Here is a 6,000-nt window from a genome sequence, read left to right as displayed (position 1 = left end):
TATATTATAGCACTACAAGGCTTCTACTTTTAGCTCTATCCAAAATGAATTGAAGTCTACATTTATTGTAAATTATAATTCTTATGCTGCGGTGAACCATTCCACTTTTTTGTGTTAAATGTAATTTGTGTTAAATATTTATAAGAACGATATATTATAAGTTATCGAGCTTATAAAATGAATGGGATTAAGTAATTGATAGATAATAACGTGACACCTTTTAATTCATATCGCATCTTATCTAAGCACGTTGTTGACGAAAGCTCGTTTTTTATATGAAAACTTTACAAAAACCCCTGTAAACTTTTGTCGTTTAAAATTAAAGAACATGAAAACACTGTCGAAGCTGACCCTCTACATAAACAATACGTTGAAATGGAAACAGAAATATTTTTTATCTAGTTAACTACAGCGTGCTTTAAACATGGTTGCCGTATGCCGGCGCGCCTCAGTACACTCGTAACCGGCGACGGGGATACGCGCTATCACGTCTAAAGAAACTTACCACGTTTAAAATTAACTTAATAAATTTATTAAATTAGTGTTAAAAGTGGATTAAATATTGTTTTTTAACGCGTAAACTAAAGCTTTTCTATACTTAAAGTAAGCGAAAAGCGCGGGAGTGGAACTGACGCGGACGCGTGTTTGTTAATCAGCCGGCATTACGGAGCACACGGGATTTGAATTGGAGAAGATTGTGAAGATTGGCGAATTTGGCACCAAGTAACTGTTCTCATCTAGTGCATAGCGGGTGAGTGACATTTGAAGGCATCTAGTCACTATTTATTTTTATCCCGACATGCCACGGGATGCGTAGACGCAACTATTTTCGGTGCACGAGACGTTCACACCTATTATAAATAAAATATTACGATCTCGTATTTCAAAACATTTCTTAATAAAGTGAAAATTTTGTAAAAGTAAGTACAAAATGAGTGTGTTGCAATTAAATACTGGTTAAGGTCGAATCACTAAAACAAATATGATTACTTTTTGATTTTAATGTTTTGTGGGACTAAATGTATTGAAAAGTAAATTAATATTCGAAATATTTATGTTTTTTTTAAGTTAGGCCGGCGCGAAAAATAAAGTTTAAATAATTTGTAAATTGGTTATACATGTATGTGACTGGAATTAAATAGTTGAACCTACAGTATCAGTGATACTCGTAAATAATTCATAAATTCATTTTGAACACATTCAAGTTAGTTGTAAAGCGATATTATTTTTTTATCACGTTCGCTAAACATGACTCTATGTTGTCGTAAAATAAGCCTTTTTTTTAAATATACAAGAATATGATTTTTTTTGTTAAATTACGTAAATAAAAATAAGAGTTAACTGAAAAAATAAAACCTTGAAAAAATTATCTTAAGTCAAGTAGGATTACATAATAAATTATAAAACATTTTAAGTTCTCGTTTAAATAAATATTGTGATAAGCAAAATATTTTTTAACTTAACTTTACTATTTTACATAAGATTTTTTATACAATTGAGAATATAACATGAAAATATTATTCTAAAACTCTGCACATTATATAAATTGCAATTTTCATGGAATAATTACTAAAGTAGAGCTAGGCGAATTTATCGTCACTTTTCGTCGCATCTCATTCTAGACGTCTTTACCTCAAATCCATAATAAATTGTTAATAATTAAGATAATGAACGTAAAGCAGTATCATTTTATTAATAAATACTTTTTATATCAATCAAAAATATCGAAATGTGGTAAAAACATGTCAATATTTATAGCATTATTATATCATCAGCACAAAACCATCTGTTGGACACATGAGCCTTGAGACAAAACTAGTCCCTAGTGGTTGGACTAAGCATGTCACGTACGCGACCTTTCGATTTTTCTATAACATAATTTATAAAAGACATAAATTTTCACGAAAGTTTGAATTAATTATTTTAATTATATCGAACGCCAAAGTAATATTGATAGGCAGTACACAAAAACAATTATATAAGTTGTTTTAGCGAACGTAATTTAAAAACATTCCGTTCCCCATTTTCAGCCGAATTCTGGTTTGTTGAGTGACGGACTTTAACACCGCGCTGTGCTTCGACCACTAGAGCGGAGAAATGAAAATAATAAATATTTCATATCTTCGAGTGGAACTCCCGTTTTCAGTCACACGCGTATACACCTTTGGCACGGTCTTAAAAATAATGTATTTTTAAGTATACCCCATATGAAATAAATATTTTTATAGGTATGAATTTATAATAAATTCATTAATTCATTCATTTGTGCTGGACTATTGTTGGAAAATGGACTGATTTATAATTTTAAAAAATACAATATATTATTTAATTGTGTCTTATACAAACAGAATTAAAGAACAATAGACGTTAATTACCTTAATAATATTATTGTTAATATCAACACTTAATTATTATAAGATAATAACAAAAATGGGCTAAAATTTATAAACATTAATTTATTAAATATTACTCTAAGTCACAAGCACTTCCAAAAACTGGTTTCAAAAAAGAAATTATTTCTTCAAAAAATATTTAGCTTATCAAGAATTAACTTACTTAAATATAAAGCTTAGAGCACATATGTTACTTTCGTATAAAAATATCTATACTACTTCGGTTATTGCCTGACTGAAATTAGTGCTAATAATAATATCAAATTAATTATATTCGTTACAAAAAACGTACATAAAAAAAATAAAAAAATAAGCTTCACGCTTTATCCCGCACATAGCAAGGTAGGTAGATGGAACCTAGTGTTACCACAATCCTTTCCCCACTCCCCGTTAAGTTTTTCAGGGCATTGCGCGTTGAGGACCAGACCTCAACCCCGGGCTTTTGTCTTGGTACCAGAGCGAAGAAATGAAAAAATAATAAATAATAACTCATTCCTTCGAGTAGGGATCGAACTCACAACCATCGCGGTACAGTCACACCCTTACGCCTCTGCACCACTACGGCTCCACCTCTGTGTAAGTACTAATATGCTAATTTGAAATCCACAACAAAGATGTGCTATAATGTTTGATATTTAACAATAAGTTTGCTCCTATATATAAATGAAAACAAAAGCAAAATTTACAAACACCTTCTAACCTTGCAGAGGTAACCACGTGTATATTGTATTTGTTATTTATTACGTCACATATACAACATATATAAGAATAAATAATAGTTCTTGGAAATAAACTTATGTAATTTACGTAACAGGGCGCGTACGTGCGACTGTAAGCGCGACATGTTCTGGGTTCGCTTCCCACTGGAGGAAATTAATATTTAATATTTTTATTTTTTCTTTCTGGTATTGAGGCAAAGCGTGGCGTTGGGTTCCGCCACTCAACTCTCAATACCTGCAGAATTAGATGTAAAGTGGATAGCGGACAGTGTCAACACTAGACACCCTCTGCCTATCACTAGGATACAACGTAGAGCTGAGGAAAAAAATATGTTTATATATATATATATATATGTATGTATGTATATATATAATATGTTTATATATATATATATATATATAAACATATTTGAAAAATCATTTATATCTGGCACGTGCATTCTATTCCAAGTCATCGAAGAATTGACGGGTGTAACAAGTTAGTAGTTATCCTTTGATAGAGTATACATATAAAACGCTTATGGGAATCACAGTCCTTGTTCTAAATACATAAATATATACCAATAGCTTATTACTAAAAATTACAATGAGGGTTGAATGAGTGTTTCAGGTCAGGGCGCATGTGACTGTAAACGCGACAGGTTGTAGGTTCGATTCTCAGTCTAGGAAATTAAGTAATCTGGCGGAAAGTGGGGAACGGAGTATCTAACACTAAGTTCCCTGACTACCTTGCTATCTGTGGGATGCAGCGTGAAGCTGAAAAAAAACAATAAGTGTTTTTACTCACGAAAGTATTGAAGCACTTAACGCATGTGAGGTCGAGACTCGCTCTCCATTCCCGTGACTTCTGATTGAATATGACACGCAATGAACCACTAAGTTCATAAAATAAATACATAGCTGACAAGTTAAATGAACGGCACATTATTTAATAAAAATATATGGGGGGAACTTACTTTTTGGTATAATCGATATAAATTTTCCATATCGTCCATATGTCAATATACGCGAAATTAAGGAATTACAAACAAAAAATATTGTTAAAAATTTGTCATAGACAGCTTTATAGATAGAAAAATTATCTATAAAATATATCAAGATGTTGATGTGATTTCGTATTAAATATGAATCATTGTTTTATAACTATTTTTTATAATAAATATCTATAAGAAAATAAGTATACAATTTATCGTAAACATTTTTTTTCTATTCAAATTGTTCGAATGTACGTAATAAAAAGAAAAAAAACACGGTCACCCTTAAAATGTGTTATATTTCTCACATATTTTACGTTGACAATTGTTAGAAAGCATAAAAAAATTGCTTTTTCTCGGAAGCGACGACCCTTTGCTCAGTGTGGGAATTGAAAAGTTTTCGGCGCCTTTGATTAAAAAAATCTGGGCTCAATATGGCGCCACCATAGTGTAGAATAGATGTGAATGGTCCATTGGGCCATTCATTTCGGTCATAAATAATATTAATGACACAGTATTGAGAATTTTTTATTGTATTTTATTATACTTGAATATATATTTTTTAATTGATAGGTTAATTTTTATCTACTTCTTCTTCTTCTTAATTTAAGCACAAAGTGTGCCTGTAAAGGCGACTGGTTGTGGGTTCGATCTTCAGAATTCGGCAGAAAGTGTTTTAACATTAGGTTCCCTCTGCGTACCGTGTTGAGTGCGGGATACAGCGTGAAGATACCGACATTAGATTTAATTATACCTATACAATACTTACTTAAAATAAAAGTATTTTTTTAAAGTAGTACACAGACTGAACTTGCTCCAGTTAGACAATTCCAATGTTAACAGCAATAAAAGGCAATATTAAAACTAAGACACGAGGCAAAATAACAAGTTAATAAACTCGTAAATTAGCGTCGATATCAGTTTAAAATTATGTGCAATATTTTTTTTCAGTTTCATGCTAGATCCCTTATGTAGGGCAGGGTAGACAGCGGGAGCCTAGTGTTGAGACACTCTGCTCTTTATTCGCCGAATTCTGGAGGCATTTCGTTTTGATCGAAAAAATGAAAATATTAATTATTTAATTTCCTCAAATGGGAATCGAACCCTCAATCTGATACAGTCGCACGCTTGTTCTCCTGCGCCACGACTGGCTTTAATGTACGTGCAATATATAAGTAAATACTGAATAGTAATTATAATATATCATTTTGTATTCTTTGATATAAGCATTTGAATAAATATTTATACTTTATTAAACTTTATAAAACTATAGTAACTGCTATATTTAAAAAAACTAGCGTCATGCTGTACCTACAGCGAAAGTTATACTTTAGAGGGCTTAAATTCTTGTTTAAATGTCAGCCAATCGACGAATCGATGGAAAATTTTATATCAACTTGAAGAACAGGCTTCAGGTACAAATTGATAACATTATAAACCTTTACCTAACACTTCTATTTATAGATGTTTTTTATATTTATATATTTTATAATGATAATATAATTTAAAATTCATAGTAATTTATATAAAAGAAACTTTTTAAATTATAAGTAAAAATAGTTTTAATTACAAGAGTAAATCACTCAAAATACTATATTTTCTTATTAATGTTCCTACACGATTAAATAGAAATAATTATACTTAGGCATGTCATAAGTAAGCTTCGAGTCGAGCGCCTGGAAAGTCGCTTCGGCAACATTCCTTATTTATCTACATTCTGCACTATTTATAAATATAGCAACATCTACTAGATAATTGTTGTGTAAAAAACCATAATTACACATTTTACCTCAACCTTAACTCTAAATATATACTAAATCAAAAATTCTTCTCTTTTATTCTTTTCTCTAAATGCTTTACAATATTAGAAGAATATATTTAAAATAATTCTTAAGTAGGTAGGTACTTTCCGTG

General features: G+C 30.7%; 1 protein-coding gene across 1 annotated transcript in view; it reads left to right on the top strand.

The window, feature by feature from the left end:
• The first annotated feature begins 450 nt into the window (after positions 1 to 450).
• Positions 451 to 6,000, top strand: part of LOC146529199 (monocarboxylate transporter 14) — a 29,459-nt gene continuing 23,909 nt past the window's right edge. The window contains exon 1 of the mRNA XM_085202211.1: positions 451 to 751. The gene's annotated coding sequence lies outside the window, so the exon portion shown is untranslated. The remainder of the gene's footprint in view (positions 752 to 6,000) is intronic.

This window comes from Heliconius melpomene, chromosome 18 (assembly GCF_056956725.1).
Source record: "Heliconius melpomene rosina isolate 202511_hmr_F chromosome 18, ASM5695672v1, whole genome shotgun sequence".
NCBI classification, from domain to species: domain Eukaryota; kingdom Metazoa; phylum Arthropoda; class Insecta; order Lepidoptera; family Nymphalidae; genus Heliconius; species Heliconius melpomene.
Note: the sequence above shows the minus strand (reverse complement) of the source record. Positions and strands in the feature narration are given on the sequence as shown.